Source organism: Chionomys nivalis, chromosome 18, assembly GCF_950005125.1.
Source record: "Chionomys nivalis chromosome 18, mChiNiv1.1, whole genome shotgun sequence".
Classification (NCBI taxonomy): Eukaryota; Metazoa; Chordata; class Mammalia; order Rodentia; family Cricetidae; genus Chionomys; species Chionomys nivalis.
Window position 1 is genome coordinate 4758588 of NC_080103.1, and position 27014 is coordinate 4785601.

At 44.9% G+C, this 27014-nt stretch overlaps 1 pseudogene; it reads right to left on the bottom strand.

Moving 5' to 3' along the window:
• Positions 1–2028: 2028 nt before the first annotated feature.
• LOC130889873 (60S ribosomal protein L10-like) lies at positions 2029–26132 on the bottom strand (annotated as a pseudogene).
• Between the last annotated feature and the right edge of the window lie 882 nt (positions 26133–27014).

The following is a 27014-nucleotide window of genomic DNA, read 5'->3' on the forward strand; positions in this document are numbered from 1 at the left end:
AGATCTGAGAGGGATAAATGGGCAGAAATGAGACAGATTTTTTTTTTTTTTTTTTTTTTTTTTTGGTTTTGGTTTTGGTTTTGGTTTTTCGAGACAGGGTTTCTCTCTGGTTTTGGAGCCTGTCCTGGAACTAGCTCTGTAGACCAGGCTGGTCTCGAACTCACAGAGATCCACCTGCCTCTGCCTCCCGAGTGCTGGGAATAAAGGCGTGCGCCACCACTGCCCGGTGAGACAGATTTTTTTTACCTATGCAGGCAATCCCAAGTCTCTCCTTAGTCTTTGGAGAACCTTGTTAGCCTTTGAAGCAGTACATGCCTGTTAGCTGTTGAGTCATGGAGGCCCAGAGATTTTCCTGTGTGGGGAGAGGAGATCTAGTCTACCTGTGTAGGCCGGACGAGAAGACTGATTCCCCAGTATAGCGTCCAGGAAGCTGATGAGGTGGAAGGCTGCTTTTTGTGGTGTGGGTGGCTTTGCCATACCGAAAGGCAAGGCTTGAGGCATGTTGTAACTAACCATGCATCTTCCTGGAGGAACTAAAGGATGCGGCAGGAGCTGGCATGTCTGTGTTCGTATCTCTTTTGTTAAATGCCATACTCTCCGATTGGCAAAGGCACTTGATTGTTATATTTAAATTAGACAGCCGGGCGGTGGTGGCGCACGCCTTTAATCCCAGCACTCGGGAGGCAGGGGCAGGTGGATCTCTGTGAGTTAAAGACCAGCCTGGTCTACAAGAGCTAGTTCCAGGACAGGCTCCAAAACCACAGAGAAACCCCGTCTCAAAAACCAAAAAAAAAAAAAAAAGAGAAATAAAACCAGGGTCCCAAAGAAAGAGACCACTCCCACTCCCGCCTGAAGGATTAGTCTGAACAGGCAAACTTTGGTGGTGACAGTGTCTCCCTACCCAGCCTCTGGCAGGGAGGGGTGTTTGGATCTTACGATCTTAATTCAGTCTTTAAAGAAATAAAGAATATAGGAGAAAGAGGTCACTGCTCCTGGCCCTCAAATTCCTGGACCACAGCAGGCGGTTCCTGCATAAACAAAGGACAAATGTTTTTTGAGGGGAGGATGATGAGAGTTAAAAAGATTAGAATTCCTTTTTTCATCCTAAGATTTGGGTAATTAGAAATTGGTTACTGCTGGTTTTAATGCTATTCAGTATGAGAAATGCCTAAAATATAGGGGTCATAATATATTTGGTAAATTGTTAACAGCTATGTCTTCAAGATATTGTTGCATTTGCCAGGATAATTTTTTGTAATTCTAATTTATAATTGAAGCATTTGTATCAGAACACAGGACTGGGAGGACACTGAGTATACCAGACTGTGTGATCCGATTTGTACCATGTACTTATTTCCTCTAATAAATGTTTAGTTATACTGCTGAAAAAATAAGGATTAGAATTCCTTGTCCTAAATAAAAATTTTAAGTTGGTATGTCTAGATCATGGAGTCCTCCAAAACCCAACAAGGAGACTGAGCCCCATATGTAAAAGCAAAGAGCCTTTATTCAAGTTCAAACTTGAATTCTCCATGCGTTCAACACATTGGCACAATCAGAGAGGCGATGTCAGTTGGGGTGGGGTTTTTATAATCACAGAGTTTGGGGGTGAGGGATTTCTAATGTTCAGGACCCTTGATTGGTTGACATTTGTCTAGCCCTGGTGAAAGGGGATGGATGTGTCCTGTGCTTTGGGACATCAGGTGATCCTATCTATAATGGTTGGAACATCATCAGGAATGTCCTTGTGGATGGTCAATTCTGGGTGGTCTCAGTGTGTGGTCTTTCCTGCAACCAGCTAATCTGAAACTCAGGCCTCTATTGAGCTCGGAGGGCTGGGCCCTACAGTAGTGTCTGATAGAAAAGGCGTGTTTAATATTTCTACCTGTAGGAAATCTCAAGTCACTGTGTTTGCTTTCAGGGCTACTATGCCACATCAGACTGGAAGGCAGAGCAAGACAAATTCTTTTTTTTTTTTTTTTTAAGCAGACTGGATGTGAGATTTATTACCGAACATGATTTGGTAGGGTACAGGAGAGCACCGTGAAAGCCCTCAGGAGTGTAGGGCTCGCCACTTGTCCAGGGGACCACGATTAGGAATATATTTGACCCTACAGCCATCAGGAATGAGTCGCTTCTCAGCAACCATGTCTTCAAATTCATCTGCATTAAACTTAGTAAAGCCCCATTTCTTTGAGATGTGGATCTTTTGGCGGCCAGGGAATTTGAACTTGGCTCTACGAAGAGCCTCGATCACATGTTCCTTATTCTGCAGCTTAGTGCGGAGGGACATGATGACCTGGCCAATGTGAACCCTGGCCACTGTGCCCTGGGGCTTCCCAAAGGCACCACGCATGCCCTTCTGGAGCCTGTCAGCCCCAGCACAAGACAACGTCTTGTTGATTCGGATGACATGAAAGGGGTGAAGCCTCACTCGAATATGAAAGCCATCCTTGCCACAACTCTTTACCATGTATTTGTTGGCACAAATACGGGCAACCTCCAGAACTTCGGAAGAGAGTTGTTCCTATTCATCTGACACCATGTGGCCACAAAGCGGGAATTCATCAACTTTTGCCTTCTTCCGTCCCAAGTCAAAGATGCGGATTTTAGCATCAGGGACACCTCGGCAGAAGCGAGGAGACTTTGGGTACGGCTTGTTCTTACAACACCGGTAACACCGGGCGGGGCGGCGGCCAGTGATGACAATAGGACCGTCGGTAGCAGACAACTCCAACCGCGCCGGAGGAAAAGAGCAGCAAGACGAATTCTACAAGGCATAAAAAATCCAGGAAAAACTGAGAGGAAGAAGAGAAAATTGCTGTTCCAAGAGCTTCTGTGGAGACATGCCAAAAGGGAGCTGGCACACCTGGTGAATTACTTGCCAAAATCAGTGCTTTGGGGAAAAACCTTCAACAAACAGTACGATAAAAGGAACAAAACAATTTTAGTAGCATGTAAATAATTACAGTAGCATCTAAAATAATAGACTAATAAAATAACCAGAAGTAAACCAGACAAAACAATGAAGGATTTGGACATTGGGAAAATTTTTTTTTTTTGCTTGATCTGGCCCAGCACGATGATTCATGGGGAAAAGTCACCTGCCGCCATCCCCAGGACCTACAAAAGACAATCTTGTTAAAGTAGATATCAGTACCCCCATCAGTCTACAGAGTCAGTCTCAACTTTCAAAATCTCAGCAGAAAATTGTTGAAAAAAATAGAAAAGTGAATGAGGAATTTATGTGACCCCCACATAATCAAAACAATCTCAAAATACAGCAAAATTAGAGATTCATAATTCACAATTTCTACATTTTCTACAAGGAAAAGTAATTAAAGTCATGTGGTAATTGTATAAACTGATGGCATGATGGATCCATGGTGTGACTGAGGGGGACAAGGTTTCTCAGTGTAGCCCTGGCTGTCCTGGAACTCGCTCTGTAGACCAGGCTGGCCTAGAACTCACAGAGATCTGCCTGCCTCTATCTCTAGGCTCGTGGCACCACCTGGCTAGGGGGAGGTTTATATTGTAGATATGAGAGAGAGAACAGCAAGAAGCATCTGGAAGAGAGAGAAAATAGTAAATTGAACATGGCCAGCTGACTGGACCTGGCCAGGAGAGGAGGGAACAATGAGAAAGAAAGCATGGCTGTGATCAGGTATCAGGGAGGGATGCTTCTGAGCTGGAGGGGTAGGGTAGTCGTGTACCTGGGAAGAGCTAGGTTCTTCTGAGCTGGAGGGGTAGGGTAGTCGTGTACCTGGTAAGAGCTACGTTGTTGTGATATGGGAGAGGGGGAGTTGTGAGGATTGGAGGCCAGCAGTGCTTTTTCGTTCCCTCTGACAGGTATGAGGGGAATAACTCCTTTGGTTGAGGAGAGCCTACTTCACAAGCTCCTGGGGAATGCTGGTTTGGGTCAGAATTTGGAGAGATGGAGTTTCCTTTGGACCTGACAGTAACGACAATAAGGAATACATACAAACCAAGGTATCAGAAGTAAGAATTAAGAAACAAACTCATGCTAGGCAATGGTGCTTCACACCTTTAATCTCAGCACTCAGGGAGGCAGAAACAGGCGGATTTCTGAGTTCAAGACTAGTCTGGTCTACCGAGCTAGCTTCAGGACAAACAGCCAGGGCAACACAAAGAGAAAGAAAAGTAAGAAAGAAATTCATGGTAATAGCCAATTAACTCTGTCAAGACACCAAGTCTGTGCTGGAGAGAATAGCTTAGCTGTCAACAAACTGGATTCCAAATGCAAAATAAACTGAGTTTGTTATTTAATACCGAGGGACTAGGAGATAGACTCTGATAGGTAGGCAGGGACAGTGAGCGCCGTGACCAGGTAAGAGAGCTTCCTGAAAATGCCCCTCCTCTGCTCTCTGAAGAGAGTCTCCGTCTCTGTGGCTGCTGTATGTGTTTCTTCACCTCCAATACAAACCTTTCTTCAGCTGCTGATTCTGGCTACTCCTGTTTGCTGTGTTGGAGATACCCCCAGCTGTTACCTCTTGCACTGGAGATTTTTTTCCCTGACTTTTAATTCTTTAACTGGCAGAGAAAATGACCCTGAGCAAAACTCAAGTCTAGTGCCTCGCTTGCCCAGAATGTCTCCTGAGGACCACGGAGAGGTAACACACCAAGGTGAGTACAGACGGATTCCGAAAGGACAGGAAGGTGTGCTTGCTGAGCTGCTGGCACATCCAAACGTGTGTGTGTGTGTGTCTGTGTGTGTGTACGCTAACTTCTTAGATTAAAACCTAAAATCATAATAAAAAAATGAAAAAGAAAAGAAAATGTAGGGCTACGTCTTTATTACTGTGGGTCTGGAGCGATGTGTTTAAAAATCTCCCTGATATTCAGAGCACCAGAACCCGGCTACCAGAGTCCACTGCAGGCTAATCATAATTTCTTGTAACTTCCAGCCTCCTTGGGGATCTATACCATGTGGCAGAGACATTCTTACAAATACAAATAATTTTTTGTTGTTGTTGTTGTTGTTGTTGTTTGTTTGTTTTTTGTCGAGACAGGGTTTCTCTGTAGCTTTGGAGCCTGTCCTGGAACTAGCTCTTGTAGACCAGGCTGACCTCAAACTCACAAAGATTCACCTGCCTTTGCCTCCGGAGTGCTGGGATTAAAGGCATGTGCCACCACTGCCAGGCTTTTGTTTGTTTGTTTGTTTTTTAATTTTTAAGCATATTCTTTTTAAAAAATATTTATTTATTATGTATACAATATTCTGTCTGTTTGTATGCCTGCAGGCCAGAAGAGGGCACCAGACCCCATTACAGATGGTTGTGAGCCACCATGTGGTTGCTGGGAATTGAACTCAGGACCTTTGGAAGAGCAGGCAATGCTCTTAACCTCTGAGCCATCTCTCCAGCCCTTTTGTTTGGTTTTTGAGACAGGGTTTCTCTGTGTAACAGCCCTGGCTATCCTGGAACTTGCTTTGTGGGATTAAAAGTGTGTGCCATCATGCCCAGCAGTAAGTCTTATTTTTTATATCTATTTATTGTAATGGTTGTCTTTTTCACTGTTGTGGTTAAAATACCTGACAACAATCAGCTCAAGGAAGGAATGTTTATTCTGAGTCCAGTTTGAAGGGTAAGAGGCAGAGAAGGGTTGTACAGAGGAGAGGAGGGCTCCGGGAAAGCTAAATTCAAGATACCAACCTGGATTACCTAAGACCCTGTCTCTAATGATAAGGGTGCTTGCCTCCAAGCCCAAGGACCTGAGTTCAGTTCCTGGAACCCACATGGGAAGGTGAGAACCGATTCCTCTGACATCCACAAGGACTTCGCGGGGGACTGGATCTGTCCCACATTTCCCTTTTCCTTTAATATTTGTGCATGGGATTTGTTCAATAGTAAATAATAAAAGAATCATTTCACATTGATAAGTGTTCTGATACCCAGTTGTGTAGGTTTCTCTGCTGATGCAGTAAACCAAATGAAGTCGAATTAATAAGACCAGGTTTAATCTGAGTGAAGCAAAGTCCTGGGTGACTTGCGAGGGAAAGGAAACAGGAGAGAAATCACGCGGCAGGTGTAGGAACTAGGTGTTCCTAGATCTGGCGACATCTTGACCCCGGGGGAGGAGAAGAGCTGTAACTGAAACGTGGAAGGATGAGGCAGGAGCAGAGCGTCCCAGATAAGCACACTTCATCATTATTAGTAGAGGGAAGGAAATGGGAGGCAACTCAATCAAATTATAAACCCGGCCAAAAGAAGCTGCGGTGGTAGGAAAGGACAAAACCCTGCGGTCACACAAAAACAGTCTTGACTCCAGTTTTCCCCGTCTCCCACGAGGGCTTTCTGTTATCATTCATAAAACGGGGTAAACTGAGGGGCAGGCAAGAGACAGAGAGGTACAGAGCTGGGGTAAACCTCTGGGGAGACTGGGAGTGGGCGGGGCTTGTCTCTTAAAGGGACAGGGTACCCAGGTGACAACCAGGCCAGCAGATTAAAACATTCCATCTTTTTCTTATAATAAAAAGGTGGGGAATTAGGAATAGCAGGTTGAGGGAGCTGGGACAGCGGATTCTCAAGACTCGTACCTGCATATTTGTGGGTGTTGAAGTCTTTCTTGGGGGACCTGTGAAGGCTGGTTTCTGGTCACATCTTGGAGTCAAAATACCCCCAGAGTTGGGAGACTCTTATTCAAGTCTCGGGATAACATGACCCCCACCCAAGAACTCATGAGAGACCATCCTTGCTGTAATCACACGAGGTTTATTGACAGGAACCAGCGTGCTGGGGCCAAAACTCATATCCCACGCAGGGGTAGAGGAGTTCGACCCCCGTAGCATTTAAGGGAAAAAAAAACACAACCCAAAGGGGGTAGGGAGGGCATCATTAGAAGATTCCAAAAATACCAGTGATAATCACAAGGGGGTAAATCCCTGTTTCTCAAGATTATAATCTAACTTTGTGGTCAGCCCGTTCCTGAAACAAAGTCATTGAACCAGATAACCTAGATTTTTGACTCTTCTCTTTCTGCTAGGGGGTCTGGATTTATCCTGGTCTTTCATCTCCCCACTTCTTCCAGTACCTAGTTCTAACCATAGAACTAGATTTCAGTATCCTCTTGACCTTGTAAAGCACTATATTGGTGGCATAACATCAAAATCTGAACAGCACTTATTCTTTCTCTAATAAAGGTAATTAGTCTATTTAATACACATGGACCTATAATCAGTAGCAGAAGCAAAATCAGGAAAGGTCCCATAAGGGAGGATATCAGAGTAGTCATCCAAGGAGATCTATTAAACCAGCTCTCAAACCATCCCTGATGTGCTTCTCTGTCTCTTTGTCTTTTGTCTAACCTTTCTCTAAGTTTACTCATGAAATCTTTAATTACTTCTGAATGGTCCACATAGAAGCAACATTCCTCTCTGAAGGCGGCGCATAATCCTCCATCTTTTAAGAATAACAAATCTGCCGGGCGATGGTGGTGCACGCCTTTAATCCCAGCACTCGGGAGGCAGAGGCAGGCGGATCTCTGTGAGTTCGAGACCAGCCTGGTCTACAGAGATAGTTCCAGGACAGGCTCCAAAACCACAGAGAAACCCTGTCTCGAAAAACCAAAAAAAAAAAAAAAGAATAACAAATCTAATCCCCTTCTATTCTGTAAGACCATTTCTGAGAGGGAAGTCAATGACTCTTCATGTTTGGAAACAGATCGCTCTAGAGCCCTCAAATCTTTATCCATGGCTATTCTTAATTCATTAAAGTACTGAGGGGCCTGTATTAGGGCAGCGGTATCTGTCCCAACACCGGCAGCTACCCTAAGGCCCAGGATTACTGCTAAGCTAATGTCAGAGAAATAGGTTCTCATTGAAAGCGAGTTGGGTGCTTGTAAGCATGTTAGCTGGATGATAAAAGACCCTAGGTACCAGTTGTACAAGCACACAGTAATCTTTGGTGTCATTAAAAACCAATGTCGACACGCAAGGTGTCAGGTCTGTCCTACAAGCCCATCATTTATCTAAACCAGGAACCAAGTACCTGGTGTCAGGAATCTTAGGGCTCTTAAGAGTCTCATTACACAAACGTCTGTAGACAGCCAGTGTACTTCCCAAGCTTGACCCTACACCTGTAAGCTCAGTAAGAGTCAGCCTATAATTAGTCCCCCAAACACAAACATCCCAACTGGTGGTGTTGTTAAAAGCCCCAGAAACTGCAATTTGTCAAGAGCACCAAGCATGGCCCTTTCCAACGAGGCTCAAGATTCCCAACTTGACACCACTGGACAAAAATGTCGTCCCCTACTTGGTACTGATGTAGCACATGTGAGTCTTGAGCATATAAACTTCTTTTTTTTGTTGTTTTTGTTTTTGTTTTTTCGAGACAGGGTTTCTCTGTGGTTTTGGAGCCTGTCCTGGAACTAGCTCTTGTAGACCAAGCTGGTCTCGAACTCACAGAGATCCGCCTGCCTCTGCCTCCCAGTGCTGGGATTAAAGGCGTGCGCCACCACCGCCCGGCCAGCACATAAACTTCTTTTAGTTGTTTTCAGATCTGGCGTCTCACCACTTCAAGGGCCTCTAGGTGGGCAAATAAAGGTCTAGAAAGAATAGCATCAGGATTATACACTCCACCCGACTCAGTGAGTGGTGGCAGTCCCCCACATAGGATCCCATAAGGGGTGAGTTTAAATTGCCCTGGGGTGTTCCTAACCCGGAACAGGGCAAAGGGAAGGAGGACTGTCCAGTTATTCCCACTGATCTCTAGGGCCAATTTTGTCAGGGTCTCTTTTAGGGAAGAGGGCACCAGATCCCATTATAGATGGTTGTGAACCACCATGTGGTTGCTGGGAATTGAACTCAGGACCTCTGGAAGAGCAGCCAATGCTCTTAACCTCCAAGCCATCTCTCCAGCCCCTCTATTCATCCTTTCTACCTGGCCTGAGCTCTGGGGTCGGTAAGCACAATCTAATTTCCAATTGATCCCCAGTTGGGTGGCCAGTCCCTGACTTACCTGGGCAACAAAGGCAGGTTCATTATCAGACCCGATTACCTTGGGTATCCCAAACCTCAGGAAGATTTCTTCTATGATCTTCTTAGCCACCACATTGGCTGTCTCAGTCCTAGTAGGAAAAGCTTCTTTTACCCAACCTGAAAAAGTATCTATAAAAACTAATAAATACTTCCTACCATATCTGGCTGGCTTAATTTCTGTAAAATTTACCTCCCAGTAGGCCCCAGGCCGGTCGCCCCTGAGCCTCTTCCCAGGAGTATATATGGAGCGTCCTGCATTAGTCATAGCACAGACCTTGCAGCTTTGGACTACTACTTCTGCCAAGTCAGAGAGTCTCATAACATAATAGTTGGAGGACCTAACCACATCTTTTAGTTTCTTGGCCCCCAGGGGGGTCAGGTAATGTAAGTTGGTAACATACTTGTGCCCTTCTTTTTGTGGGAGGACTAGTTTTCCTCCTTCTGTCTCTACTGCCCCTTTTGGGTTTTCTTTACCAGTCCTAATTTGCCCATAACTTGATGGTCCTCGGGGGTTCTAAAGTTGGTTTCTGATGGAGGAAGGTCATTGGTTAAAAAATAAACTGCTTGGTCCTCATAGGTTAGAACATAGGTGGGTGGAGTAAACAGAACAGTATGTGGAAATGAGGCAATCGCCATGCCTCTCCTCTCTAGGTCAGACGCAATGAAGCTCTGGCCCAAGATGGGCATAGGTTAGAATCCTTCCTAGTAAACCACAGAGATTATTAGAAATGGGCTAGTCCAGATGCAAGAGTTAGCCGAGAAGAGGCTAGATATAATGGGCCAAGCAGTGTTTAAAAGAATACAGTTTGTGTGTTGTTATTTTGGGGCATAAGCTAGCCAGGCTACCAGGAGCTGGGGCGGCAGGAACACAGCCCGCAGCTCCCACTACAAAATGGCCCCCAACATGTGGACAACTATATCCACAGAAACCCTGAGAAAGCTTGGGAAAGAATAGAGTAAAGCATGTTTTCTTGGTAGCAGTAATTTCTTGGGTCTGCTCTGCTTGCTAGAGGCAAGTAAGCGCTCTCATCTAAGAGAGGCTTCCTGACTCAGCTTTAGCTGCAAAATCCTGCAGCTCATTAAGAGGTCCTGCCACGAAACACTTAAATGGTATTGATAAAAGCTGACTGCATGCTTGTTTGTTTTCAGCTATAGCAGGAAAAAAGTTGTGCTGTTTTAAAATGCTGGAATTCTGATCCATCCTGCCAGGGCAAACTCTGACTCTGAGGCAGGAGGTCAGCTACAGAGAGAGCATTTGAGTGTTGTAGCTTGTTTGCTGGCAAGGACCTTGAAACGCCACAGAGTTGTGGTGATAAACATGGCTACAGCCGGTACCTCCACCATGAGGCTGGAAACCTAAAGAATGGGCTGGATCTAGCAGGCAAAGCCATGGCTTTAAACCTACCCATATTGCTCAGTAATTTCAAGGCTTGTGTGGTCAGAAAAAGAGAGATATACAGTAAAAGAAATATTCAAAGTCAAAGAAAATGTTTAAATGATTTACAGTGTGTTAAAAATATATGCAGGCTAAAAATTAAAGTTCTTAAAAGTAAAAAGGGAAGAAAGAAAGTAGTTGGGTGTGGTAGTGCACACCTTTAATCCCAACACTTTGGAGGCAGAGGGAGATTTACCTCTGTGACTTCAAGGTGTGGTAGCACACGCCTTTAATCCCAATGCCTGGAAGGCGGAGACAGAAGGATCTCTGAGATTTCAAGGACAATCTGGTCTACAGAGTTATTCCAGGACAAATATATACAGAGAATATAAAACAAAAGTAAAAATAAACAAAATAGAGTTAAAATAAAGCTGCACAAAGATGGAAAATACACAGAGAATCTTGATACTATATGCTATTATGCTCTCTTTGAATTATTTGAATGCTGAGGAAGGAGCAACAGATGCTAAAAGATATTTGTTTATAAATGCTGCTGAACTAATCCAACATAGATATTTTGAAAATACCTTGACTTCAGAATTTGGATCTAAGGATACAATACTTTGGAAAAGAGTTTTTTCTTTTGTTTTCACAGAGGATGAGACACTGTGGATTGCTTCTATCCCAATATGGTATGATGGACCACGTCCTCCTGAAGGGTTGCTGTGAACACCTTCAAAAAATTACTTTGCTCAACTGCAGACTGAGAGGAATCTAGCAGACAGGTTATTCCATAAAAGACCTGAATAACAGCGCCCCCATTCAGCAGGAAGCAGTTTGGAGAGAAAAAACTGTGCCCATGTTCCCAAATATTGTTTATAAATGTTCTTTTACATTTAAAGAGGGAGATGATATAGATGTGAGTAATTTGTATTGATATGAATCTTGGTTTATTGATATAAATTTAAGGTCAATTTTGTTATATGTATATGTATTTCTGATATTGATTAAGGTATTGTGATTGTGTAGTTCATGTAAAAATGTAATGTATATAGGTTGTTAATGGATAATCATCGATAATTGTCAAGCTTTTAGTAATGTTAGTTAGATTTTCTAGATGTGCATGGATATATTTCAGATAGGCATTCATCATATCTTTCAAAGGCTAGAGAATATGGTATTTTAAATGTTTTAATAACTTAGGGTTTTTCATGACAATGAGACACTCTGCTCCTGGCAGCACCAATCTACTTCAAGAAGAAAGAAGATGGGCATCAAAGAGGCACCTTATGGAGTTTGATAGCCATTTGGGCAAGAAACTGCTCTTGCCTGGACTATTGTATAAACTGGACACAGAGAACCCGCAGAAAGAGGACTGCTGAACTTGCCTAAAGGTGAGATGATCTTTCGGGGTTCCTGATTCATGAAAGAGTCTGCGAGACATTCTGCAGGACACAGCAGATAGTGACTGAACTGCCTTTGAAATTTCCTGCTTCATGGAAATGTCTGCTGGAAACTATGGACCTGTAGGCCGAAGATGGATGCCCCAACGGTACAGAGGATCTTTGGGTGACTGTCCAGGCATCAAGATGTCTCTGTGATTTCTAGAGTTTTTTAAGTTGCTTACTTCTCATTTACTTAGGTAATATTATATCCTTCTGGAGTCTTTGATGGTGTTGAAGAATAGATAGATAGTTATAGTTTTCCTTAGTTATGATAATGATAAAATAGATGTAAATATTCTAACTGTAATTCTTACTTGATAACTTTTGCTATATGTAATTTTGCTATGTTAAAGTTAAAGCCTTCCTTTTTTGTTTTTAACAGAAAAAGGGGAAATGATGGAGGAAGGTCATTGGTTAAATAATAAAGAAACTGCTTGGCCCTCATAGGTTAGAACATAGGTGGGTGGAGTAAACAGAACAGAATGCTGGGAGGAAGAGGAAGTGAGCTCAGACACCATGCTCCCCTCTCCCGGGAAGATGCAGGGCAGCTCCTCTGAGAGACAGACGCCATGCAGCTCATCGCCAGGGCAGGCGCGATGAAGCTCCGACCCAGGATGGACGTAGGCTAGAATCTTCCCGGTAAGCACACCTTGGGGTGCTACACACATGAATAGAAATGGGCCAAGCAGTGTTTAAAAGAATACAATGCGTGTGTTGTTATTTCGGGGCATAAGCTAGCCAGGCGGCCGGGAGCTGGGGTGGCAGGGAAGCAGCCCGCAGCTCCCACTACAGGTTTCCTTGAAATCATAATAATCTTTAGGCTCTTTGACCGCCAGGATCACTGCTCCTTGAGCTGCCTGTTTCATGGTTAGGTCTGCCATCTGGTTTCCTTTAGCCACAGCATCTCGAGCTTTTTGGTGTCTTGGACAATGTATGATGGCTACCTTCCTTGGCAAATATAGGGCCTCAAGGAAGCTCAAAATTTCTTTTTTCTTTTTTATGTCTTTTCCTGCAGATGTTAACAGTCCTCTTTGTCCGTATATTGTTCCGTGTATATGGGCAGTGGCAAAAGCATACTTGCTGTCAGTGTAGATGTTGATAGACTTCCCCTCTGCCATCTGTAGAACTGGTTTCAAAGCCACAAGTTCGGCTTTCTGGGCCGATGTCCCTTCAGGGATGCTGCTGGCCCAGATCACTTGCTTCCCGTCCACCACCACTGCCCCTGTCTTCCGCTTACCTTCAGTTACGAAACTGCTGCCATCCATATACCCGCTTGGACTCTCAGGCCAAGGCTGATCCTTTAGATCATTTCGGGTACCAGCTTCTTCTGCCAGAATGTCAGCGCAGTGATGGGTAGGTGAGGACTCATCAGTCTCGGGCCGTAGGGTGGCGGGATTGAGGACAGCAGCTGGATTGAGGGAGTGAAGTTCACCTGGTCACTCAACAAAAGGCTTTGATAATGTGTCATATGAGCGTTGGTCATCCATCGGTCAGCAGGTTGTCGGATAATGCTTTCTAGAATGTAGGTGTCACTACGGTCGTCTGCTGTCCCAGAGTGATCTTATCAGCATCTTTGATGAGCAGGGATATGGCAGCAATAGCTTTCAGGCAAGAAGGTCATCTGCTGGCAACAGGGTTTAATTTTTTGGATAGGTCCTTCAATTTTGTTTTTAGTAAAGACGTGGGACACTCAGGGAAAACCAGGAAGGAATGAGTCACTTGTCCTCTCCCCAAATCTACGTCCATAAGGTGGTCCACAGATATTGTTTCTGTCCAGTTGCTCCAATTACTATACTCTTTGTATTCTTTAGCTTCCCCAATGGTTGTTTCAGTACAGAGTGCTCAGTCCACTAGAAAATCCATAGGGGTCCTCTCCACAGTCAGAGTTACCCTAGGTGCAGGGGAGAGGGTCCAAGCCCCATCCCCTCTAATCATCTTCTTCTAGGGCCAGTACCTTAGAGGCCCTTCCTTTCTTCTTTGGGCATTCCCTTGCCCAATGTCCTTTTTCTTTGCAATAAGCACACTGGTCTTTGTCCAAGGGGTGCCTCTGTCCATCTTCATTCATCTTTGGTCTTCTGTTGCCCGGGTTCTATCTGTCTAGGTCCTGTCTTCCTTTTCTCTCCTACCACTGTGGCCAAATTCTATCAAATTTCTCTTTTGTCTATGATCCCTTGGGTCCTCTCTTTCTTCTGTCTCCTGCCTCTCTCTCTCTCTCTCTCTCTCTCTCTCTCTCTCTCTCTCGTTCTCTCCCTCTCCCTTCTCTTCCTCAGTCTCTCACTTATGAAACACTTTCTCTGCCTCCTTAACCAAATCCTGCAAGATATAATCCTGCAACCCTTCTAACCACTGTAACTTTTCTTAATATCTGATGCTGACTGTCCTATGAAGGCCATAGCTACTGCTGACCCTCAGAGGTTGGGTCAAAGGGAGTAAGCCTCCTTTAAACACTCAAGAAACACAGATGGTGATTCATCCAGCCCCTGAAGAACCTCTCTGGCTGTCTCTGTATTTATTTTTATTGGCAGCCTCTCATACTGTCCTCAGTTGAACCCTGAACGTGTAGTACAAGCCTTGCAAAATGGCGTTACTGATGCTAAGCTGGGTGGGGGTCCTTCATCTCTTTCTTCTTGTTCTTTCTGGTGTGCACACATGTCTTTGCCTCTCTCTTTTCTCTTCCCCTTCTCTCTCTCTCCTTTAATAAATGTTTATGACTATTTTCTGTGTCTACGGGCCTGTTTACACGTGGCCGCCTGCTGTTGGGAAGCTGCAGCCACCACCGCTTGGGCCACCGCTCCAGGACCGGCAGCTTGGGACTGGCTGCTCAGGACCCGCTCGGCTCTGCACGGCTCAACCAGTTCACCCAGGACACTCCATATATTTTAAAAAAACAACACCAGTGATCATTGGAAAATTCTGAAAATACCAGTGATAATCACAAGGGGGTAACTCCCTGTTTCTCAAGATTATTCTCAAGATTACAATCTAACTTTTTCTTCAGCTAGTTCCTGAAACAGAGTCACGGAACCAGCCAATCCTAGATTTTTGGCTCTTCTCTTCCAGCTGGAGGGGTCTGGATTTACCCAGGTCTTTCACTAACACGGGTCCTCTGCCTCACAGTCTGACACAGCAGATGGAGGGAGAAGAACCCCGTCTACTATTGTAAGGGGTTTAGAAAGACAAAAAACACAAAGCAGTCACAAGGTTATAGTCTCAAAATACAAAATTACTTATCCTTTATCACAATTGGCTAAAGGTGAGGTAAAGCTCAAGTGTTAGTTCCTGATAGGCTGTTAGTATCTAAGGGGATAGCAACAGCCTCCCTGGTTGCGTCCTCCAGGCATCTGCTGACCCTGTGCTAACAACAGGGGCTGCTTGAGATATTGCCCGGCTGATATCACCCAGCTGATAGGGAAAGTTGGGTTGGGGAATGGGCTACAGTCAGCACTGTTATGTAGCTTAGGTTTCTCCATTAGCTAATACTGCCCCTAAAGAGGGGTCCGGCCTTCAGCTTATCTTGGGGCCTGGGGTATAGTTCAAAGTCCCAAAAGGGCCCAGCACAGAAATGGAATCTTTTCCGGCCTTTCATGGCTTTGTGGCACAGGCCTTTAGCAGTTAAGCCGTCTCACCAGTAGGGTCTTCTTGTTTGTTTTGAAATAAGTAGGGTCTTGTATAGCTCAGAAGCCTTGATTTCACTCTGTAGCTAAGGGTGTCCTTGAAAGTCTGATCTTCTTGGGCAGGGGGCAGTCCTGATTAGCTAAGTAAGGGCAGGTCAGGCCACCCAAAGGAAGTTCTATACTTCCAACCATTATCACCTGGGACTCTGGCCATCAATAAATTTAACAAGAGGCCTGGGTCTCAGTAGTTTACCCTGAGGCAATGCTTGGTTGCAAGAGGAACCACGAGCTGAGATTACCTGACCGCCCCCCAACCCAAGAACAGGCCATTGTGCTCAACTATGTTCATAGCAGCTTTGTTGTCCTAGCCAGAACCTGGAAACAACCTAAATGCCCCTCAACCAAAGAATGGATTTTAAAAAAGTGGTACATTTACACAATGGAGTACTACACAGCAGAAAAAAATAACGACAGCTGGACTTTTGCAGGAAAATGGATGGAGCTAGAAAGCACCATTTTGAGTGAGGTAACCCAGACACAGAAAGACAATTATCACATGTACTCACTCATAGGTGGTTTTTAAACATAAAGCAAAGAAAGCCAGCCTACAAATCACAATCCCAGATAACTTAGATAACAATGTAGACACTAAGAGAGACTTACATAGATCTAATCTACATGGGAAGTAGAAAGTAGAAAAAGACAAGATCTCCTGAATAAATTGGGGGCATGGGAACCTTGGGGGAGGATTGAAGGTGGGAAGGGAGAGGCAGTGGGGGAAGCAGAGAAAAATGTAGAGCTCGGGCTGGAGAGATGGCTCAGAGGTTAAGAGCATTGCCTGCTCTTCCAAAGGTCCTGAGTTCAATTCCCAGCAACCACATGGTGGCTCACAACCATCTGTAAAGGGGTCTGGTGCCCTCTTCTGGCCTGCAGGCATACACACAGACAGAATATTGTATACATAATAAATAAAATAAATATTTTAAAAAAAGAAAAATGTAGAGCTCAATAAATATCATGGGGAAAAATAAATAAATAAATAAATAAATAAATAAATAAATAAATAAAAAAGAACAGGCCATTCAAAGGAAATGCCTGGCATTCCCAGCGGTGTAGATAGGATCACTTGCCAGTGTACATTTACCAGGACACCCTAGACAAATGAAAGCCAATCGGGGTCTTAAATCATCAGAAACCCCTCACCCCCACCTTTACTACTATAAAACCCTATTCTAATTGAGCTTGGGGCTCTCCGGTTTTTTCAATACATTTCGACATGCAGAAAGACCGAGTTTGCAAACTTGATTAAAATAAAGGCTCTTTGCTTTTACATATGGGACTTGGTTTCCTTGATGGCTTTGGCTGGGACTTTGTGGATTTGGGCATAACATTTACCTCTACCTACCAAGTGCTGGGCTTGCAGATGCTCACCACTCACCACCCCTATTTCATTTGGTGCTGAAGATTGACCCCAGGACCTTTTGCTCGCTGAGTGAGCCCTCCCCCAGCTGTGCTATGATCCCAGACGGCTCTTGTTACATTCTTTTTTTTTGTTTTATTTTGTTTTTTATGTCATGGCTTCTCTAACACCCTCACTGTCCTGGTACTCACTCTGTACACCAGGTTGGTCTTGAACTCACAGAGTTTTACCTGCCTCTGCCTCTCAAGTGCTAGGATTAAATAGGTGTGCCACCATCACCCAGCAAATATCATGTTTTAACATTACAAAATGTGTTGCATCTAGGCTATATAACAATTTCAAACACTAAACTATGGTGAGGCACAGAGACAGGATCTCACTATGGATCCCTGACTGTACCCCTGGCTGTCCTGGAAAACAATGTGTAGAGCAGGCTGGCCTCAAACTCAAAATAAATCTGCCTGTCTCTGCTTTTAATCTGCCAAATTCTGCAATCAAAGACATGGGTCATGTGTTTTGGGATATTTGTTTGTACTGTAACACTCTGAGACTATTAATAAAGTCAAATCTTGAATCAAGAAGTGGAGACCAGGGGCTGGAGGGATGGCTCAGAGGTTAAGAGCACTGACTGCTCTTCCAGAGGTCCTGAGTTCAATTCCCAGCAACCACATGGTGGATCACAGCCATCTGTAATGAGATTTGGCACCCTCTTCTGGCCTGCAGGCAGACATGTAGACAGAACACTGTGTACACAGTAAATAAATAAATCTTTAAAAAAAAAAAAAAGAGGTGGAATCCACAGCTAGCCGACCAGAACTAGCCATAGAGATTTTGGAGGACCCAGATAGAGAGGCATAGGAAGAGAGGGTCCTTTTAAGCATACGGAGGGCCTTGGAGAGATTTGCAGCCCGTTCAGTCTGGAGTAGAGAGAAATCAGCTGCTTTCTTTCTTTCTTTCTTTCTTTCTTTCTTTCTTTCTCTCTTTTTTTTTTTTTTTTTTTTTTTTTGGTTTTTCGAGATAGGGTTTCTCTGTGGCTCTGGAGCCTGTCCTGGAACTAGCTCTGTAGACCAGGCTGGTCTCGAACTCACAGAGATCTGCCTGCCTCTGCCTCCCAAGTGCTGGGATTAAAGGTGTGCACCACCACTGCCTGGCCCTATGCTGCCTTCTTGATCTATCAGATTTGCACCCCAATATCTGGATCCCGAGTTTTTATAATTAATAGAACAATTTAGGGGCTGGAGAGATGGCTCAGAGGTTAAGAGCACTGCCTGCTCTTCCAAAGGTCCTAAGTTCAATTCCCAGCAACCACATGGTGGCTCACAACCATCTGTAATGAGGTCTGGTGCCCTCTTCTGGCCTTTAGGCATACACGCGGACAGAATATTGTATACATAATTAATAAATAAATAAATATTTTTTAAAAATAGAACAATTTAGGTAAATGCTTCAGTCGCCACTCGAACCAAACTCTGATACAGGGTTCCTAGCCAACTCCCGTTGTGGGAAGTTAACTGTGTAAAGATGTGTTACTGTTGTGGTGCAGTGGGCTGCGTCCCACCACCCGGATAGCTGTATTCTTTTAAACACTGCCTGGGGCTGGAGAGATGGCTCAGTGGTTGGGAGCATTGCCTGCTCTTCCAAAGGTCCTGAGTTCAATTCCCAGCAACCACATGGTGGCTCACAACCATCTGTAATGAGGTCTGGTGCCCTCTTCTGGCCTTCAGGCATACACGCAGACAGAATATTGTATACATTACATAATAAATAAATATTAAAAAAAAAAAAACACTGCCTGGCCATTAGCTCTAGCCTCTTACTGGCTAATTCTCACGTCTTGATTAACCCATATTTAGTAATCTGTGTAGCACCACGAGCTGGCTTACCAGGAAAGATCTTAACCTGCATCTGTCTCAGAGAGGAGAATCATGGTGACTGCCTGACTCAGCTTCTTTCTCCCAGCATTCTGCTCTGTTTACTCCTCCTACCTAATTTTCTGTCCTATTAAAGGCCAAGGCAGTTTCTTTATTAACCAATAGACATATGACCCTCCTCCATCATGTTACATTTGTTTATGCTGTGATTATTTAACATGTATGGATGTGTTCATGTTTAATCATGTATAGGTGTGCTCCATTTGTTTTACCTTGCTGCCTAAGGCACCTGATGGGCCTAACAAAAAAGCTGAATAGCTAGGCAGGAAAAGGGTAGGTGGAGCTGGCAGGCAGAGGGAATAAAGGATGAAGACTCTAGGCTGGGGAAGAGAACGAGAGAAATAGAGAAGAGAGAAACATGACCAGAGCAAGAAGCCAGGCAGATGGCAGCCAGTTAGACGTGAGAAGCAGTGAAAGTAAGATTAAAAAATGAAAGAAAAGTAAAAAGCCCCAAGACAAAAAATAAATAAAGAGAAACAGGTTAAAATAAAAGAGCTAGCCAGCCGGGCGGTGGTGGCACACGCCTTTAATCCCAGCACTCAGGAGGCAGAGACAGGTGGATCTCTGTGAGTTCGAGACCAGCCTGGTCTACAAGAGCTAGTTCCAGGACAGGCTCCAAAACCACAGAGAAACCCTGTCTTGAAAGACCAAAAAATAAATAAATTAATTAATTAATTAATAAATTAATTAATTAATTAAATTAAATAAAAAAATAAAATAAACGAGCTAGCCAGAAATGAGCCTAAGCTAGACTGAGCTTTTTTTATTCTTTTGAACAGAGTTTCTCTGTGTAGCCCTGACTGGCCTAGAACTTGCTCTGTAGACTAGGCTGGCCTCAACCTCACAGAGATCCATCTACCTCTGCCTATGAGGCTGGGATTAAAGGCATGCACCACCACCACCAGAGCTTTTATAACTATTAACTAATTTAGGCTGAACATTTATGACTAATAATAAGTCTCTGTGTCATGATTTGTAAGCTGGCTGGTCGCCCAAAAGAGAAAGCCTGGTACAAACTCCTACAGAGAACTCCATGTCTCCTCTCCAACAAACAGACCAAGTGTGAGAGACTCTTGTCCCTCTCAGGCATGGATTACACCCGTGAGCAGCACTGAAGAAGTATAGAAGAGGGATCTTCACCCTTCACCCCTTCCAAGTTTCTGGGACCAAAACTCTCAGAGGGGGTTCTCACAGGAGAGCAGGGATGTGAGAAGCTTTGAGATTTCCATCTGAAAGCTGCCAGTTGTTAGGAAAAGCTGAAAACCCGCCTAACTGGGGCTACAGATGGGGCATGGGTAAGAAAAGCTAAGGCCCTTCAAACAGGAAAAAGCCCCACTCTATGCAAATAGCTTGCAAAGAAGTCCCACCCTATGTAAATAACCTGTCAAGAGCCCCACCCTTAGGGCTGGAGAGATGGCTTGGCAGTTAAGAGTATGGCCTGCTCTTCCAAAGGTCCAGAGTTCAATTCCCAGCAATCACATGGTGGCTCACAGCCATCTATAATGAGGTCTGGTGCCCTCTTCTGGCCTGCAGGCATACACACAGACAGAATATTGTATACATAATAAATAAATAAATAAATATTTTTTAAAAAGCCCACCCTAGCCGGGCGGTGGTGGCGCACGCCTTTAATCCCAGCACTCGGGAGGCAGAGGCAGGCGGATCTCTGTGAGTTCGAGGCCAGCCTGGTCTACAAGAGCTAGTTCCAGGACAGGCCCCAAAGCCACAGAGAAACCCTGTCTCGAAAAACCAAAAAAAAAAAAAAATAAAAAGCCCACCCTATGTAAATAACCTGTCAAGAGCCCCGCCCTATGTAAATAACCTGTCAAGAACCCCACTCTATGTAAATAACCTGTCAAGAAGCCCCACTGTATATTTAACCTGTCAAGGGTCTGAACTCACAGAGTGTGGGCTTCCTAAGCCTCATTTCCAGGTCACTGGCCCACCTCCACTCCAGGAAGTGCCTTTTTTCTTTCTTATTTCTTTTCTTGATTCTTTTAGACAGGTCCTGGTTGACCTAGAACTCCCAGTGTAGACGAGGCGCTTCTTGAGATTCACCCAATTCTACCTCTTAAATTCTGGGATTAAAGAGGTGCCTGTAATGGTAAAACGCTGTCATGGGTGGGTGGGAGACGGATAGGCACCATGCAGAGAGAGGGTTTGGGTGTAGTTTATTCAGTGGGTTATGGAGGGAAAAGGGAAGTGGTGGAAGGGGAGAAGGGGGAAGAGCAGAGAGAGGCAGAGAGAGAGAGAGAGGAGGTGGGAGAGGACTCTTTGGGAGAAACACGAAAAGTAGAAAGTTCAGGCTGGAAGCAGAAGGAAGATGAACTTGCGTCAGTGGACAGGGGAAGGAGTAGGCGATGTAATGATCTGTCCTGTCCCTTTAAGAGACAAGCCACACCCACTCCCTCCCCTGTCTGCTGAGGCAGGTAGATTGTCCTTCCTGCTTACAGTCTGAGTCTCTTCCTTTTCCATCTCCCTCTCAAAGAGGCAGCTTTTGTCTCTCCCTTCTGTCTGTCTGTCTGTCTCTCTCTCTCTGCTCTTCTCTCCTTTTCCCTCCATAACCCACTAAATAAATATCCAACCTCACTCTGCATGGTGTGCCTATCTGTCTGTCTCTTGCCTGCTGCCTGGGACCAGCCGCCTTCAGAGACCTGCAGTGTGGTCTTGTGGAGTGTCCATCTGTCTGTCTCTCCTCATGGTCTGCTGCAGCCACTTGGGATCTGCAGCATTTTTATTAATCCATTTCATTGGTGCTGTGACTTGCCTACGTCTCTCGCTGCCACATGGCTCCCTACCTGGGATCAGCCGCCTTTGGAGACCTGTGGCATGGTCTTGTGGCATGCCCATCTGTCTGTCTCTCCTCATGGACTGCTGCAGCCACTCAGGGAACTGTGCCATCCCTGCCTGTGACTGGCTGCTCTCTGGGGCCCACTGCTCGCCCTCACTCAGGGGCTGGAGGCATGATCTCATGGCCCACTGCAACCACTCAGGATCCACAGCATTTTACTTTTACCATTACATTTGTGCCTTGAGACTCAGGAGGCTCTCCTGCCCCAAGCCCCTCTCCTGGAGTCGGGATCTGGAACCAATTTTTTTCCTCAACAACCACATGTTCCATGTTGCCTAAGCGTGATTTCTCTGCACAACACCAACTTGGATTGGTGACTTTCCACTATTCTGCTATGGTTGAGCCCTTTGCTGACATTCGTCTCTGGATTGCTTCCCTTAGCTAAAATTGTGACCAGATTAACCCAGGATCAATCCTTCCATGCTAGCACTGCATATTCTGTGCAGTGCATTTGACTGGGGTCCCAGGGTCCCTCAGATTTTCTTTCTCTTTTTTTTCCTTTTCTTTTCTCCCCCCTGCTGTGTTGCTTGTTTTTGTTTTAGTAAAGGTCACTTGGAGCCTTGTGGTGTTGCCTTTTCACGGGTTTTCACAGTTCCAGCTGTGGGTAGCAAGCCATCCATGTCCACCTCCCTGGGATGGATGCCTTTTAGAGGCCCTAAAACCACAGGCCTTAATGCCCTACTTCTTCAGCTCCTGCCCTCACTCTGCTGGTGTCCCGCCAGCTCCACTTTTACGGGAGCTTTCTGACTACTGTCAGCGCACAGGAAAATGGACCCCATCTCTGCTAATGCTGCCAAAAAGATTGTTTAGATTCACGAGGTGGCTTTTCCAATTCCAGCCTTTTGCTCCCCTCTGTGGCTTGTGGCATGGTGACTCAGTGACAGGGTGGATCATGTCTCTAGGTCTCTCTTATTATTAACCTTAAATTCCCTGCAGCTCAAAATTGTGGCTTTTCCATACAACATGTGACTGCTGCCATTTTGACTGAGGTCAGGTGACTTCGCCACCATCTTGGCTGAGAGCCAGGTCAGGTGACCAAGTTCCACCATCTTTACTGAGGTATTCCCTGACTGGTTCTCCAGTGTTAACTCTGCTACATGGCTGACCTTACCGCATCTTAACTGAGGTCAGGTGACTTTTCCTAAATCTTAATTGAGAGCCAGGTCAGATGGCCAAGTCCTGCCATCTTAACTGAAGTATACCCTGCCTGGTCCCCTGGTTTACTTATGTTTTTGTCTCTAAATTCCTCTTGCTGACTCTGTTGCATGTGTGTTTTGCGCAGTGCCATGCCTTTGGTAGGGCCCACCAAGAGTATCCACTTTGCCCAATTCCTGTTCATACATGTAACTTAAATGCACCTATATTTACTGTTAAATGTTATAATTGTCTGTTCATTGTATCTCATTCCGGACTACAAAACAATAAGTCTCATTTTTAAACTGGTATGTACTTTTAAGTCTCTTACAAAAATACTTTATATTTAATCCAACCCTCATTTCAAATATATTAAGATGTTCTATACTATTGTCAGTTCTGCAGGAGAAACGGAATAAGAAGAGCTCCAGGAGGAACCGGTAATCCAGTTTTCCCAGCCCCCACAGAGAGGAGCCTGCTCAGGACCTGCAGCTGCCAATTCACATCGCTGCAGTGTGACATTCAGCCTCCAGAGACTTCGGACAAAGAGATCCTGCTGAGATGAGCTGACTGTGGTGTCTGCAGCTGGCTATGATGTGAAACCTGTTACTTTAGAACTAAGATACAAACTGAATATTTGAATGTTCTTGGTTTATGGGACACAGAACTCATTTTGAATAAAAAAATTAAACTTCAGAACTAAGACCTAAGCTTTCCCCTCAGAGAAAGAAAGACTCAAAATAAAGAATGACTAAAACCCCTCTTCACTTAACAAGGGGGCAGACTAAGGGTTTAACAGCTGCACAGAGACTAAAAATGGTATTTGATAACAGCAAATGGTATTATACTTTTAATGGTAATGACCTGATATTTACAACTGCATATAAGGTGATGGAAAAGATCTGGTATTGACCAGTGGTGCTAAATACATCGGTAATAACCAAAAAGAATATGAAATTATGAATAATTGGAGAGTTGGTACTAACTGACTAAATATGAATTATGATATGAAAAAACATAATTGGAGATTCAGTATTGACTGATAATGTAGAAAAATTATAATTGTGGCTTGATGCTATTGGCAATTGCTGAAAGAGAGGTTGTGATGCAGAATGTTGAGAGTTGTTGTGTATGCTGAGAATGTTAGATCTAAGTGATGCTCTGAACCAGCGGAAGAAACATTTTTGACTCAGACAATTCTACTCTCCTTTAAGATAGGAGAATATAGTCTTTGGAAGCATAATTATTCAGAAAGCATTGATACATCCTGACAAAAGATATGGCTGATACACAGGGCCTAAAAGTATATTTCTCTCCACTAATCTCTTTTCTTTACAGAGGTCGGCAGTCAATGACAGGTTTAAAGCTTCTCCTCCCCAGATGCCTAAGACAGAAAACTCGCAAATGCTGCTTTCCAAAGATGGGAAAATTTGGGTAATAGGAAGATTTTGCCCAAGCCAGGTGCGACCCATCTGTCCTGTTGCAGAGGCACAGGCTTTATTAAAATTAATAAGAGAGAGTGGATTGTAGGCCCATATTTCTATATGGCGTGACAGCCAGGCTCTGAAGCCATGGCCCCTACATGAGGTTGTCACATAGACTTGCAGACAGGCTGTCACTGCCCTAACAACAGCCAGGATGTGCTGCTCCTTTCTCTTTTGTTAGAAATGTAGATCACCTGGGGAGAGGTGTTTGCTGAAGCTGATGACTTAGTTGCAGGTGTTTCCCTAGCCCTGCATCCCCCAGAAAGAGAATATTAATGAGGTATCCACCTTGGATAGCGGGGGGGGGCGCGGGTTAAAAGATGTTTTGTATAATAAACTATATAATAAACCCAGGTAGATTTTCAGGATGGAGAGAACTCTGAGATGCCCTTCCATGATGATGGTGTAAGCTGTGTCTGGTTATTTCTCGTGCCTCCGTACCAGTCCAATTAGGGAAAATAGTTTTCTATGTTGGGGCCTTCGGTCCCTGACACCTGGTCCTAAAAATTTTTTCCCTTAACTTAACTTTGTCCTCTGTTCTGCTAATACCTTAAACAGGTATAAGAAACACCAGACATTTCCATACCACAAACACTGGACAGGAACAAACAGACCAGCTACGCCAGGATGTGACCAGCACCCAACCTTCTCAGATTCCCCCCTCAAAGACAATGCCCACAAATAAGCAGGAAGCAGTCTTGAGAATTTGTTGCCCCAATTCCCTTAACCTGTGGTGCCTAACCTCCCGCCTTTTTATTATAAAAAAGAGGTGGGAATATAATGACCTGCTGTATCCCTTTAAGAGACAATCCATGCACACTCCATCCCCAGTCTGCTGAGTCAGGAAGATTTTCCTTCCTGTTTTCAGGCTGAGTCTCTTCCTTTTCCCTCTCTTGCCCAAGAGGCAGCTTCTGCCTCACTCCATTTTCTCCCTGCTTCTCCCTTACCTCTCTCTCTCTCTCTCTGCTCTTTTTTCCTTCTTTTCCCTCTTCCCTTCCACAGCCCACTAAATAAATATCCAACCTTACTCTGCACAACATGCCTATCCATCTGTCTCTCACCTGCTGCCCGGGACCAGCCAACTTTAGAGACCTGTGGTATGGTCTCGGTGCTCTGTCCCTGTCTGGTACTGGCTGCTCTGGGGCCCATTGCCTGCCCCCGCTTGGGGACCTGCGGTGTGGTCTTGTGGAGTGCCCATCTGTCTATCTGTCCTCATGGTCTGTTGCAACCACTCAGGAAACTATGCTATCCTTACCTGGGACTGGCTGTTCTCAGGACTCACTGCCTGCCACCACCTGGCCTGCTGCAGCCGCTCAGAGAGCTGCAGCGTTTCTACTGCTGCAGCCACTGAAAATCCTGCAGCATTTTTAATTAATCCATTACAGGTGGGGCTTATCTCTTAAAGAAACAGGACAGTACCAGCCCCACTGCATCCAGCCTTCTTCCTTTTTAATAAACTGTCTCTATTTCTTCTTTTATTTATTTCTTTTTTCCTTCTTTCTTTTTTAAGTATATTCAGGAACACCCAGATACAGATGCAGAGAACATGGGGTTTTGTTTGTTTTTTTGTTTTTTCAAGACAGTGTTTCTCTGTAGCTTTGGAGTCTGTCCTGGAACTAGCTCCTGTAGACCAGGTGGCCTCGAACTCACAGAGATCCGCCTGCCTCTGCCTCCTGAGTGCTGGGATTAAAGGCGTGCGCCACCTCCCAACTCTTAGTTTGGGTTTCTGTTGCTGTGAAGAGATACCATGACCATGGCAACTGTCACAAAGAAAACATTTGAGGGAACTCGCTTACAGTTCCCGAAGTTCAGTCAATTATCATCATGGCAGGGAGTACAGCCGCAGGGGGCACGGCCGCAGGGGGCACGGCCGCAGGGGGCATGGCCGCATGCGGGCAGAGGCAGCGCTGCAGCTGAGAGTGCTACATCTTGCAGGCAACAGGAAAGCAGCTAACACACTAGGTGTATCCTGAGCATATGAACCCTCAAAGCCTCTCCCCACAGTGACACACTCCTCACTCCAACAAAGCCACACCTCCTAATAGCCCCACTCCATATGAGATTATGAGGGCCAGTTACATTCAAACCACCACACCGTTCTGGGCGCCACACACACATGGCATGTAGACAGATGCAGGCAAAAAATAAAGCCATAAACATAAGATGAAAATAAATTTTTAAATGTCAATGGCTCTGAAGTATGGACTGTGCGGGCCAGAGCCTAGTACAGCTTCAGTGGGGCTGACCTACCATCCTGATAATCAGATAAAGCCTTTGAAATGTGTTAACATAGCCAAACTCATCTGAGGCCTAAAGTGAGATCCCCACGTTCCTGTTTCCCCCAGTGTGTTAGGTCCAAACTGGGCTCCATCGCCAACAAAATCTGACTGCTTTTCCGCCATTTTGATCCTCTCTGTCCTCCTGCTCCCCACCAAGAAGTAGCCTTGGCCATTTGTTCTCCAATAAACCTTTCTTTTTACTCATGGAATGATCTAGTTTGGTGGTTCTGCCGTGCTCCTTCTTACACAATCTATTTTTTAAAAGATTTTATTTATTATGTACACAGTGTTCTTCCTGCATATATACCTGTGTTGGACCCTAGCGTCCAAACACCGAGGAGGAGTCCCCCCAGAGACCACCTCACACACCACAGCCGAGGCAAAAGCATGAGGATTTTATTAATTCCATCATGACAGGGTCCCTCAGCATTCGGGAAGCCGAGAGACCTCGAATAGCTGGCACAGGCTACTTTTAATGGAGAAGGC